The 14,820-nt window shown below is 47.9% G+C and overlaps 1 protein-coding gene across 1 annotated transcript in view; it reads right to left on the reverse strand.

Moving 5' to 3' along the window:
- Nucleotides 1–14,820, reverse strand: part of TEF (TEF transcription factor, PAR bZIP family member) — a 72,972-nt gene that overhangs the window by 24,525 nt on the left and 33,627 nt on the right. The gene's annotated exons all lie outside the window — the stretch shown is intronic.

Consider the following 14,820-nt stretch of genomic DNA (forward strand, 5'->3'; position numbering starts at 1 on the left):
TAACCCCCTCCCACCCTCAAAAAATAGCTTTCAAAATACTGATTGCCAGCCTCTATGCCAGCCTCAGATGTCATACTCAGGTCCATGACAGCAGTATTTATTTGTTACATTTATACCCCACATTTTCCCACCTGTTTGCAGGCTCAATGTGGCTTACAAGTACCGTAAAGGCATTTGCCATTACGGTTGATAACAAATACAAAATTGTGTTGTGGTCAGATCAGGTAGGTGTCAATCAGGTGTCATTGGGTCAAGGGGAATGGTGGTGGTAAGTTGTCCAGTGCGATCCTTGATTATGTTGTGTTGCTGGGTGTGGGGGGTTATGTTGGATTGGAGGGATAGGCTTTTTTGAAGAGGTGAGTTTTTAATGATTTCCTGAAGTTTAGGTGGTCATGTATTGTTCTCACAGCATTCGAGAGTCCATTCCATAGTATGCAGGTCCCTGGAGCAGTTTTGGTGGGTGCAGTGCACTTCAGGCAAGCGGACCCAGGCCCATACCCCCCCTACCTGTTACATTTGTGGAGGAAACAGCAAACCCTCCAAAACCCACCAGAAACCCACTGTACCCACATCTAGGTGCCCCCATTCACTAGTAAGGGCTATGGTAGTGGTGTACAGTTGTGGTTAGTGGGTTTTTGGGGCTCAGCACACAAGGTAAGGGAGCTATGTACCTGGGTGCAATTTATGAAGTCCACTGCAGTGTCCCCTAGGGTGCCCGGTTGCTGTCCTGGCATGTCAAGGGGACCAGTGCACTACAAATGCTGGCTCCTCCCACATTTGGTCGTTTCTGACATGGACGTCGTTGGTTTCGATTATCGCCGAAAACCAGAAATGACCAAGTCTAGGGACGACCAAATCTAGGGATTTGGACGTCCCTGACAGTATTTTCAAAACGAAAGATGGATGTCCATCTTGTTTCGAAAATATGGGTTTCCCTGTCCCTAGATCGGGATGTTTTGCGAGGATGTCCATATCAAAACATGGACGTCCCTTTCAAAAATGCCCCTCTAGATGCTCCAGCCAGAGAAGGAGAAATCAGGGACTAGACAGTATCTCAGAAGGTCAGTCATGGTAAAGCTTCCAACACCAGATATCCCTCTGAGGACAGCCAGCTTTATAGTGAACCTAGAAACTAACAGAGAGGAGAATACAAAATTGTCTGATGGATACATTTTATGTAAATAGTTGATCTGAAGTATTGCTTCAGTTATTTGATCTTCAAGTTGGAGTAAACCCTTCAAAGCTGGGAATAGATATGCATGTGTGCACAGTTTTATTGGCCTACAGAAATGTGCTGACTGTGTGGATTAAAGTGCTGGCCGACTTCCTAGCTTTTACTACTCCCGGCTACGGACCCCAAACCAGCTCAAGAACTCTTTAAGTAATCTGTCCTGATGTCCACTGGGCAACCTAAGGTTACATAAACTGGTGCCAGAATAAACATGGACTGAGTTGGCATAGTACAAGTGCACCAATTAAAACTGGGCTAGAAAGACTGAAAAATATAAAAAGAAAGATTCAACAGAAAAAGCATGTGTAAAAGGAGTATAGCAGAAGTAACTGAATTGTTTTACCTTGGACTGTAAAAGTTCTGTCAGAGAGCAGGTGAACAGCCAAGAAGTGATTTTGGACTGTAAAATGTTCTGGGTGTAAGTAGGTGAGGTGAACCCTCAACCAAAGGATATGCATTGCCTGACCAAGAATATGCAACACAGAGAGAAATCACTGCACTTCTGCAGTTTGGGATATTTTGGAGATGTATGAAGGTATTTTTTCTATATTTCAAATGTGCAGCTGTTTCTGCTGGTAGACAAAATTGATGCACCTGCATGGGGATGTGCGTCACAGCGAGAGAGGTTTGCGCCAAAAAGACATGATGTCAATACCATGTGTTTCACAACCCCCCCCCCCCCCCAACTGGCAAGCACCAGAGCACACGCAGAGGGGTACACATTTAAACAGTGCCCTGGAGGACCACCCCATTGCAAGGGGGACTTTGATTGTAGTGAGAAGAACACTCTGAACAGCCAAACAGTGATACCAGGCCCTAAACCACCATGTGGCCCAATCATATTGCTGGCAACCCCGAGCCATGCAGACTACTTACCATATGGCTCACCAACTTAAAACCCAAGGTGATCCCTTCCGTAGAGGGAGGTTAGTCTGATGGCCACACCAGGTGCAACAGATATCGCTTAGAACTTGAACCAACCCCCCATAGTGCTGTGTTATTGATGGTCTGTGGAGGACTTTGTTGATTCAGAGGGGTCTGATTCCCATGGAGTGGAAAAGTTGCCAGAGAAAGCAAAAGGAAAACCAGACAACTGCCTAGGATCAACTGAAGCCAGAAGATCAGTCAAGGTAAAGAATCTAACACGACATCCCTCCAGGGGGGAGCCAGGTTTACTGAGAGCCTAGTAACTAAGAATAGAGAATTAGAGAGGAGAATATTTAATTTGCTTATGCCTGTCTGATAGAAACAATTTGTGTAAATTGTAGCTCTGAAGCCTTGTTCCAGTTCTCAAACCTTCAACTTTCATGGTTTTTAGAACAGATAGTCATGTGTGGACTGTTTTAATGATGGATAGGACTATTGGGAAAACGTTCATTGAGGTCTTCACAACACCTACTGGCTGTGCCTACCCCTATGAAGATACATCTGAATTTGGTATACCATTCTTGTTTTCAGGTAGTTGCTCCTGTGTTATGGAACAGTCTAGTCTGACCCTTGATATTTGTTCTGAGATTTCATACAGCAAAATCAAGACAGCACTGAGAACCTATTATTTCACCCAGGCATTGGCATTTTTCTCCTGTTTAATGCTTTGGATGCATCTAGTGATAGTATTGACACCTGGTAGCTTTATGTTTTATCCCATTCACTTGTTTGAGTTTTATGCCTTTTCCATATCTTTCCCCCTTTTTTTCTTAATTAATTGTGTTTCTACAGCGTATTGGACTGAATTGTAATTTATACTTTTTGTTTGGTCCCTTGTTTTTTCTTAGTCCTTCTCTATCCTTTATGAATTATTTTCTGTTGTAAACTGCTTATCTTTGTATTCACTTTGCAGTATATCAAATAAAGGTGATGATGATGGTGAACATTGATTTAATTGATAATAATGAAAAATTACTCCGTCTGGAATGTCCTCCTTTGCAGACCTTCTTAATGGTGTAATGTTGTCACTATTTCTAGGTTATTTATTACTGAGGATAAATGTAGCCTTATGTATCTAAGCCCCAAACGTGATTGCTTGAATAGTACAGAATCTTGAAACAGACTTTCCATACACTGCTCAGGAATTCAAGTTCACCTAATACTGATGATATGAAAGGGGAAGAAGAGATTACTAAAATGAATTGGGCAATTTTAAAAAATGCAGTTCTAGACCCTCAGCCTTACTGGAGTTGGAGGTGTCAGCTATGCACTGTTATGATGTGGAAGGCCAAGGAGGCACACATTACTCTCAAGGAAAAAAACCAAACAACAACATTTTCTTTTGATCTGGGACACATGTATGCAGTCTTTGACCCTGAGAATTCGGAGTTTAGTTTTAAACAAGTTGAACATATGATTCATTGGTCTAGTACTATGCAGCTTCATATTTTAGGTTGTTCCCCTTTTGTTTTTCTTTTTTTTTTGGGGGGGGGGGGGTCGAAAGTTTACATCTTCTCCAATAAGACATGGTCAGAGACTCAGGCTGCTGGGGGAGGGAGTGGGGATACTGGTGGACAGGAGATGGTATAAGAAACAAGGCATCTCGTCTTCAGACTCTTTCTGGGCTTCATGTGTTTTAGGTTAGAGAAGATTGGTTATAAGGTTGTAGGAAGGTATCTGAAATATTTGGAAAATGTTGTATTCACTATGTCAAGTATGAGTTTTATTGTTGACGCCAATAAAAAAGATTTAGCCTAAAAATGCATTTCTGTCCGGGCCAGTGTAAGGGTATTAGGCGCTTGCTCCCTTCACTTAACTTTCAGGCCACTAGTTTCTCTCCTCCCCCCACAATTATTTGATAATTGAACTGAACAGTTATGATCACTCACTTCCGACTAAGCTGTAAAAATGCATAACTGAACATTAACTTATAACCTGTTTCATATTTACAGTATATAAATAACAAGGGCAATATCCAAAAGCCACTGACCCAGGTAAAAGAACAGTCTGAAAATTTCCCAACCTCCCTGAGGTAAACTCTATGTGCTGATGGTTGGTTAAGTTAGTGGGGCTCTCAGGACCTATTATTTTGCTCTGACTGCAGCTGCTCTTTGCCTCCTCCTAGAAGCTGTTGTAGTTGTCTACTTTGCCTAATGCTTAAGCCTGGCCCTGAGTTTTGTGACTTTGTTCTAACTTCAGAGCCTCTACTAACCTGTGTTATAACAGCAATCCACAGGTGATCTAGGCAGGGGCGTATCTGACTTTCCCTGGTAGGGGGGGCCAGAGCCTGAAGTGCGGGGGCCGTTTTTCGCCCCCCTCCCATAGGCTTCCATTGGCAGCACGGGAGGGTTGGCGGTGGTAGCGGGGGCCAGGGCCAAATGTACGGGGGCCAGGAACCCGTTGGCCCCATTACAGATACGCCCCTGGATCTAGGATACCTTTGTCTGATGCCTCTATCCAGACTAATCTCTTCAGATTTACCTTGATTTACTATAACCCTGAATAGGGCTTTGTTAGAAAGTAGTTTGATCCAGGCTAGAAATATACACCCTAATCCCAAAATGTTCCAGATAAATATTCTCAAGATACTACATCTCAAACTGGCTAATTGCTGTGTCAGTAAAAATTGACAGCCAGGTGGCGCTCTTGCTTGCCAGCACTGATGAGTTGTTTTTCCACAAATAATACAAGCAAAACATGCTGAATTTACATTCTTGCCATCTCTGAAAGATATGTGCCAGAATTGTAGTTATTTGTAAAGAGAATCATCCTTCTCCTCCTCTTTGACACATATAGGACTTTTTTTTTCTGGTACAGCAATCTGAATTTAAAAGAACTCTAAAATAGAGTAATCTTCCAGATTAGAAGTTAGACTAGAAATTAGCACACCTTCACCTCTTGCTTCAAAGTATTCCCAGCTCCCCATGTCAATGTCAATATAATCTTCTTAACTGCTATCTTTGGCTGCTATAAACTTAATCGGCTAGTGCTGAATAATAACTTGGTTGGTTACGTTTAAACTGTCCAAAAAAAATGCCGGACACCAGAAACAGCCTGCCTCCCTCAGGCTGAATATCTGCCGGACAGTCTCTGAGAGTGGCCAGTCCTGGTTGCAAGTACCTGGTAGCCCCCAAACCTTAGATCACTTCAAGGGACAAACAATGGCTTTCTCAAGTCTACGTGTCTAAAGCGAATGCTACATACCTGTAGAAGGTATTCTCCGAGGACAGCAGGCTGATTGTTCTCACTGATGGGTGACGTCCACGGCAGCCCCTCCAATCGGAAACTTCACTAGCAAAGGCCTTTGCTAGTCCTCGCGCGCCCATGCGCACCACGCATGCGCGGCAGTCTTCCCGCCCGAACCGGCTCGTGTTCGTCAGTCCCGTATGTAGCAAGACAAAGACAAGGGAAGACACAACTCCAAAGGGGAGGCGGGCGGGTTTGTGAGAACAATCAGCCTGCTGTCCTCGGAGAATACCTTCTACAGGTATGTAGCATTCGCTTTCTCCGAGGACAAGCAGGCTGCTTGTTCTCACTGATGGGGTATCCCTAGCCCCCAGGCTCACTCAAAACAACAACCATGGTCAATTGGGCCTCGCAACGGCGAGGACATAACTGAGATTGACCTAAAAAATTTACCAACTAACTGAGAGTGCAGCCTGGAACAGAACAAACAGGGCCCTCGGGGGGTGGAGTTGGATCCTAAAGCCCAAACAGGTTCTGAAGAACTGACTGCCCGAACCGACTGTCGCGTCGGGTATCCTGCTGCAGGTAGTAATGAGATGTGAATGTGTGGACAGATGACCACGTCGCAGCTTTGCAAATTTCTTCAATAGAGGCTGACTTCAAGTGGGCTACCGACGCTGCCATGGCTCTAACATTATGAGCCGTGACATGACCCTCAAGAGTCAGCCCAGCCTGGGCGTAAGTGAAGGAAATGCAATCTGCTAGCCAATTGGATATGGTGCGTTTCCCCACAGCCACTCCCCTCCTATTGGGATCAAAAGAAACAAACAATTGGGCGGACTGTCTGTTGGGCTGTGTCCGCTCCAGGTAGAAGGCCAATGCTCTCTTGCAGTCCAATGTGTGCAGCTGACGTTCAGCAGGGCAGGAATGAGGACGGGGAAAGAATGTTGGCAAGACAATTGACTGGTTCAGATGGAACTCCAACACGACCTTTGGCAAGAACTTAGGGTGAGTGCGGAGGACTACTCTGTTATGATGAAATTTGGTGTAAGGGGCCTGGGCTATCAGGGCCTGAAGCTCACTGACTCTACGAGCTGAAGTAACTGCCACCAAGAAAATGACCTTCCAGGTCAAGTACTTCAGATGGCAGGAATTCAGTGGCTCAAAAGGAGGTTTCATCAGCTGGGTGAGAACGACATTGAGATCCCATGACACTGTAGGAGGCTTGACAGGGGGCTTTGACAAAAGCAAACCTCTCATGAAGCGAACAACTAAAGGCTGTCCTGAGATCGGCTTACCTTCCACACGGTAATGGTATGCACTGATTGCACTAAGGTGAACCCTTACAGAGTTGGTCTTGAGACCAGACTCAGACAAGTGCAGAAGGTATTCAAGCAGGGTCTGTCTAGGACAAGAGCGAGGATCTAGGGCCTTGCTGTCACACCAGACGGCAAACCTCCTCCGTAGAAAGAAGTAACTCCTCTTTGTGGAATCTTTTCTGGAAGCAAGCAAGATACGGGAGACACCCTCTGACAGACCCAAAGAGGCAAAGTCTACGCTCTCAACATCCAGGCCGTGAGAGCCAGGGACCGGAGGTTGGGATGCAGAAGCGCCCCTTCGTCCTGTGTGATGAGGGTCGGAAAACACTCCAATCTCCACGGTTCTTCGGAGGACAACTCCAGAAGAAGAGGGAACCAGATCTGACGCGGCCAAAAAGGAGCAATCAGAATCATGGTGCCTCGGTCTTGCTTGAGTTTCAACAAAGTCTTCCCCACCAGAGGTATGGGAGGATAAGCATACAGCAGACCCTCCCCCCAGTCCAGGAGGAAGGCATCCGATGCCAGTCTGCCGTGGGCCTGAAGCCTGGAACAGAACTGAGGGACTTTATGGTTGGCTCGAGATGCGAAGAGGTCTACCAAGGGGGTGCCCCACACCTGGAAGATCTGTCGCACTACACGGGAACTGAGCGACCACTCGTGAGGTTGCATAATCCTGCTCAACCTGTCGGCCAGACTGTTGTTTACGCCTGCCAGATATGTGGCTTGGAGCACCATGCCGTGACGGCGAGCCCAGAGCCACATGCTGACGGCTTCCTGACACAGGGGGCGAGATCTGGTGCCCCCCTGCTTGTTGACGTAGTACATGGCAACCTGGTTGTCTGTCTGAATTTGGATAATTTGGTGGGACAGCCGATCTCTGAAAGCCTTCAGAGCGTTCCAGATCGCTCGCAACTCCAGAAGATTGATCTGCAGATCGCGTTCCTGGAGGGACCAACTTCCTTGGGTGTGAAGCCCATCGACATGAGCTCCCCATCCCAGGAGAGACGCATCCGTGGTCAGCACTTTTTGTGGCTGAGGAATTTGGAAAGGACGTCCCAGAGTCAAATTGGACCAAATCGTCCACCAATACAGGGATTTGAGAAAACTCGTGGACAGGTGGATCACGTCTTCTAGATCCCCAGCAGCCTGAAACCACTGGGAAGCTAGGGTCCATTGGGCAGATCTCATGTGAAGGCGGGCCATGGGAGTCACATGAACTGTGGAGGCCATGTGGCCCAGCAATCTCAACATCTGCCGAGCTGTGATCTGCTGTGACGCTCGCACCCGCGAGACGAGGGACAACAAGTTGTTGGCTCTCGCCTCTGGGAGATAGGCGCGAGCCGTCCGGGAATCCAGCAGAGCTCCTATGAATTCGAGTTTCTGCACTGGGAGAAGATGGGACTTTGGATAATTTATCACAAACCCCAGTAGCTCCAGGAGGCGAATAGTCATCTGCATGGACTGCAGGGCTCCTGCCTCGGAAGTGTTCTTCACCAGCCAATCGTCGAGATATGGGAACACGTGCACCCCCAGCCTGCGAAGTGCTGCTGCTACTACAACCAAGCACTTTGTGAACACCCTGGGCGCAGAGGCGAGCCCAAAGGGTAGCACACAGTACTGGAAGTGACGTGTGCCCAGCTGAAATCGCAGATACTGCCTGTGAGCTAGCAGTATCGGGATGTGTGTGTAGGCATCCTTCAAGTCCAGAGAGCATAGCCAATCGTTTTCCTGAATCATGGGAAGAAGGGTGCCCAGGGAAAGCATCCTGAACTTTTCTTTGACCAGATATTTGTTCAGGGCCCTTAGGTCTAGGATGGGACGCATCCCCCCTGTTTTCTTTTCCACAAGGAAGTACCTGGAATAGAATCCCAGCCCTTCCTGCCCGGATGGCACGGGCTCGACCGCATTGGCGCTGAGAAGGGCGGAGAGTTCCTCTGCAAGTACCTGCTTGTGCTGGAAGCTGTAAGACTGAGCTCCCGGTGGACAATTTGGAGGTTTTGAGGCCAAATTGAGGGTGTATCCTTGCCGGACTATTTGAAGAACCCACTGATCGGAGGTTGTGAGAGGCCACCTTTGGTGAAAAGCTTTCAACCTCCCTCCGACTGGCAGGTCGCCCGGCACTGACACTTGGATGTTGGCTATGCTCTGCTGGAGCCAGTCAAAAGCTCGTCCCTTGCTTTTGCTGGGGAGCCGAGGGGCCTGGCTGAGGCGCACGCTGCTGACGAGAGCGAGCGCGCTGGGGCTTAGCCTGGGCCGCAGGCTGTCGAGAAGGAGGATTGTACCTACGCTTACCAGAAGAGTAGGGAAGTCTTTCTTCCCCCAAAAAATCTTCTACCTGTAGAGGTAGAGGCTGAAGGCTGCCGGCGGGAGAACTTGTCGAATGCGGTGTCCCGCTGGTGGAGCTGCTCTACCACCTGTTCGACTTTTTCTCCAAAAATATTATCCGCACGGCAAGGCGAGTCCGCAATCCGCTGCTGGATTCTATTCTCCAGGTCGGAGGCACGCAGCCATGAGAGTCTGCGCATCACCACACCTTGAGCAGCGGCCCTGGATGCAACATCAAAGGTGTCATACACCCCTCTGGCCAGGAATTTTCTGCACGCCTTCAGCTGCCTGACCACCTCCTGAAAAGGCTTGGCTTGCTCAGGGGGGAGCGCATCAACCAAGCCCGCCAACTGCCGCACATTGTTCCGCATGTGTATGCTCGTGTAGAGCTGGTAGGACTGAATCTTGGCCACGAGCATAGAGGAATGGTAGGCCTTCCTCCCAAAGGAGTCTAAGGTTCTAGAGTCCTTGCCCGGGGGCGCCGAAGCATGCTCCCTAGAACTCTTAGCCTTCTTTAGGGCCAGATCCACAACTCCAGAATCATGAGGCAACTGAGTGCGCATCAGTTCTGGGTCCCCATGGATCCGGTACTGGGACTCAATCTTCTTGGGGATGTGGGGATTAGTTAAAGGCTTGGTCCAGTTCGCCAGCAATGTCTTTTTTAGGACATGGTGCATGGGTACAGTGGACGCTTCCTTAGGTGGAGAAGGATAGTCCAGGAGCTCAAACATTTCAGCCCTGGGCTCGTCCTCCACAACCACCGGGAAGGGGATGGCCGTAGACATCTCCCGGACAAAGGAAGCAAAAGACAGACTCTCGGGGGGAGAAAGCTGTCTCTCAGGAGAGGGAGTGGGATCGGAAGGAAGACCTTCAGACTCCTCGTCAGAGAAATATCTGGGGTCTTCCTCCTCTTCCCACGAGGCCTCACCCTCGGTGTCAGACACAAGTTCACGGACCTGTGTCTGCAACCGTGCCCGACTCGACTCTGTGGAGCCACGTCCACGATGGGGGCGTCGAGAGGTAGACTCCCTCACCCGCATGCGAAGCTCCCTCCGCCGACGTAGTCGGGGAGCCCTCCTGGGAGGCGGCGGCAGCCGGTACCGCACGCAGCACCGACGCCGGAGACCTCACCTCGGGCGATGGGCCAGCCGGCGCCACGCTCGACGGTACCGGTGGCGCAAGCACCGCCGGTACCGGAGGGTTAGGGCGCAACAGCTCTCCCAGAATCTCTGGGAGAACGGCCCGGAGGCTCTCGTTCAGAGCGGCTGCAGAGAAAGGCATGGAGGTCGATGCAGGCGTCGACGTCAGAACCTGTTCCGGGCGTGGAGGCTGTTCCGGGCTGTCCAGAGTGGAGCGCATCGACACCTCCTGAACAGAGGGTGAGCGGTCCTCTCGGTGCCGATGCCTGCTGGGTGCCGACTCCCTCGGCGACCCAGAGCTCTCGGTGCCGACATGGGAAGGAGACCGATGACGATGCTTCTTCGACTTCTTGGAACGAAGCACGTCACCGGAGCTTCCCGGCACCGACGAGGAGGACGTAGAATCCAGCCGTCGCTTCCTCGGGGCCGAGGCCGAAGGAGGTCGGTCTCGGGGGGGCTGTACCGCAGGAGCCCTCAGGGTAGGGGGAGACCCACCCGAAGGCTCACCGCCACCAGCAGGGGAATGGACAGCCCTCACCTGCACTCCAGACGAAGCACCACCGTCCGACGACATCAGCCGACGAGGTCCCGGTACCACCGACGTCGATGCAGCTGTCCGATGTCTCAGCGCCGATGCAGAGGGTCGATGCCTCGATGCACTCGATGCACTGGCGGCCGAGGATGAAGTTCTGGACGCTGAAGACGTCGATGCACTCGATACCCCCGGTGCCGATGCCGACGAAGAGCCCGAGAACAAAACGTTCCACTGGGCCAATCTCGCTACCTGAGTCCGCTTTTGCAAAAGGGAACACAGACTACAGGCCTGCGGGCGGTGCCCAGCCCCCAAGCACTGAAGACATGACGCGTGCCTGTCAGTGAGCGAGATGACCCGGGCGCACTGGGTGCACTTCTTGAAGCCGCTGGGAGACTTCGATGTCATGGGCGGAAAAATCACGCCGGCGAGATCAAAAGTCGAAATGGCGGAAAAGGCACCCGAAAAACAAGGGGAAGAAAACTTCGACCCGAGGCCTAAAAGCGGCCTACCCCGACGACGAAAGAAAACTTACCGGGGGCGAAAAAGCTGAAAATAGCGGGGGGAAAAAAGACCAGAGTCTTTTTCCACACAGAATGTTTTTGTTTTTTTTTTGAAACAACACGACGAACGCGCGAGGTCGACTTTGCGGGGCCCGACACGGCGAAAACACGACCGTACTGAGCGCGGACAAAAGAAGACTGACGAACACGAGCCGGTTCGGGCGGGAAGACGGCCGCGCATGCGCGGTGCGCATGGGCGCGCGAGGACTAGCAAAGGCCTTTGCTAGTGAAGTTTCCGATTGGAGGGGCTGCCGTGGACGTCACCCATCAGTGAGAACAAGCAGCCTGCTTGTCCTCGGAGAATATGTCTTTACAAATTTTTCCTCCAGAACTTTATTCAAATCTCCTTTAAAGCCTTATGTTAGTGGAGGAGTAGCCTAGTGGTTAGTGCAGTAGACTTTGATTCTGAGGAACTGGGTTCAATTCCCAGAGAACGTGGTGAAGGCGGTTAGCTTGACAGAGTTTAAAAGGGGTTAGACGGTTTCCTAAAGGACAAGTCCATAAACCACTACTAAATGGACTTGGGAAAAATCCAAAATTCCAGGAATAACATGTATAGAATGTTTGTACGTTTGGGAAGCTTGCCAGGTGCCCTTGGCCTGGATTGGCCGCTGTCGTGGACAGGATGCTGGGTTCGATGGACCCTTGGTCTTTTCCCAGTGTGGAATTACTTATGTACTTATGTACAGCTCCTTATGACTCTGGGCAAGTCACTTAAGCCTCCATTGCCCCAAGTACAAATAAGTACCTGTATATACTATGTAAATTGTTTTGAATGTAATTGCAAAAACCACAGAAAGGCCCATTCCCTTTCCTGGCAACAGATTCCACAGCTTAATTTTGCAAAGCATGAAAAAAAAGACACTTTTAATGATTTGCTTTCAATTTTCTGGTTGTGAGTTTCATGGAGTATCCTCTTGTCTTTGCGTTGTTTGACAGGTTAAACACCCAGTTTCCTATTATGAATATGCATGACATTAATTTGCATGCACTACCTCAATTCTATGCAAAGCTCTCTCAAATATATTCATTGTGGTTTGCCTGAAAATCTGACTGGCTGGAAGTGTCCCGAGGAGTGGGTTGAGAACCCCTGCTCTATCATCTTCACCAGCATCATCTGAAACTTTTCTAGTTCTGCTATACTATTTTTGAGATGGGGCAACCAGAACTGCATACAATACTTAAGGAGTAGTCACACCAGGAACTTATACAGAGGAATAGCATAGGCAACCGTGACCCCTTGTCCTGCCCGATACCTCTGAAATTGAACACATGAATAAGCAAGCAAACACATGTAACTGAAATGGCGACAACTTGGCCACAGCTTTATTCAAACATTCACTTTATGAAATCAGGGGACTTGAGCCAAGCAGAAGAATCTCAGCTTCAATTTGAACATCTCCCAGTCTGCCACCAATTAGCAAAACTAATAATTCAGGTGACAACACTCCAGAACTCCCCTGCCTCCCAGCAAGGGGAGTTCAACTTGAGGAACAGCTATCTCAGCTATCAGCTTTCTCTCAATTCAGGCTTGGGTACACCTGCCCAACCAAAGCTGCGACAATATATGAGGGCTGTATCACAGTAATTGGGGAGGGAGGAATGCGCTCCTCCCGAGCGCCAAGCATAAATATCACCCGGGATGTCCTTTAGACCCTAGACACATGTCCACCTATCTCCGCCACCTCAGCAGGGTGCCAGTGTGTAGTGGGAAAACTTAGCAGCCTTCCGCACCCACCCCGCCGACTCTCCTGTGCAGGTCCACCGGGTAAACTGCACCATGTTAATGGTGGCTCTATGCACCGATGGGCACTCTGCCTTGTTACTTACTCTCAGTTTTGTTCACAATCTCTATTCAAAGAATCCCTAATATTCTATTTGCTTTACTGGCAGCTGTAGCACACTAGGGTGAACATTTCAACATATTGGTGGTTATTTTAGAAGTCTATTTGCAATTTTCCTGTCTAAATACTAGCATTTATATGTACATATCAACAAATGCAGAAACTCAAGACACTACATCCAACGCTCCTTCTTATGATCAATACGAGTCTGACTTCAGGCTCACTCCTGGTACAACGGACAAAAGCAGTAGTAATCCAGTTTTAAAGAAACATTCCTTAGACCCATCTTTAACAGAAAATTATAGACCTGTTTCCAATCTTCTCTTTACTTTCGAATTAACAGAGAAAGCAGTCTTAAAGCAATTAAAGGGTTTTGTTGAGAAAAGAAACGTATTACATCCGTGCCAATCAGGCTTTCATCTTCTACACAATACTTAAACCACTCTTGTATCTATGGCTAGTGGCATACATGAACAGCTGGACAAGGAACTTGTACTTGTATTGTCGTTAGATTTGTATGCAGCTTTCAATCTGATAGACCATGACCTGCTATTCTCCTATTTGAGAGAGATTGGCCTTAGAGGCTCAGTGACTGAATGGCTTAAGTCAATCCTCTCTAATCATTCTTTCTCTCATAATACAAGTGGGGCATACTGTAATAGAGAAGACAATAAAGATTATAGGATAATTTTCAAATCACATATCTCATTATTAGTACAAAAGTGTTTCAGCGCATTACAACTTATAAGGTCAATAAAGCCTTTGATAAATCATCACTGCACAAGCTAGTTAATGCTCTTGTGCTCAGCAGACTTGCTTATGAAAACCCCTTGTTTGTTGATTTGTCCAAATACTCTATTAATTGGCACCAAAACATCAAAATTATGGCCATTTAAATTATTATGGGGGCTAGAAGATTCAATCATGTTCATCCACTTTTGAAGGAAGCCCATTGGTTGCCATGGTTTTATTGACTAAATTTCAAATACTAGTTCTGGTTCATAAAGATTTTTATTTGGGTCTCCTGCAATACTTGAGTAATTTATTGATATCATATTGCCCCCTGCGTACTCTAAGATCTCAGAATCAGAGCCGTGTTATTATTCCACCACTTTCTAGAGCAAAGTCCTAATGTGGAAGTAGGTTTCTTTGCAGATGCTGATGGAATGGACTCCATTGCTTACATTGTTTATAGTCTGCCCCTTCATATGGCTATTGTCGTATTTATGTTGTAATGTCTGTCATTATTTTTGTTTTACTTCTGTTTACTTTTTACATTTGGTTGAACTGTTACTGTAAATCACTCTTTTTGAGCCAACAAAAGGGCAGTATGTCAGGTATAATATAAACACATTTAACACAATGGGATGAAACTCAGTGTGTGGAAAAATAGTACAAAAAAAACACAAGTTTGAAAATAAATCAAATTACACTGGGAGGGTCCAAAGAAATACAACCCCCTCAAAAAAACTGCTCAATGCATTTCTCTGAGAGGAATTTCAGCTTCTGTAGCATAAAACTTTTAGATACAGTTAGAGAAGTCATCTTTTCAAACTGCCTCTCCCTGTTCTCTCCCAACCCACAAATTGCCTCACCCCTACCAAAATGCCTCATACCACAATAACCCCCTGCAACGGACTCATCACCCTGCAAACCATCCCTCATACCTGCACCAAACACAAAAACAACTCCCCATAAGTGCCCCACCATTCCCAATTGCCACATACCTAAAACTAACCCTTTGCAAACTTCCC

Source organism: Microcaecilia unicolor, chromosome 1 (assembly GCF_901765095.1).
Source record: "Microcaecilia unicolor chromosome 1, aMicUni1.1, whole genome shotgun sequence".
NCBI classification, from domain to species: Eukaryota; Metazoa; Chordata; class Amphibia; order Gymnophiona; family Siphonopidae; genus Microcaecilia; species Microcaecilia unicolor.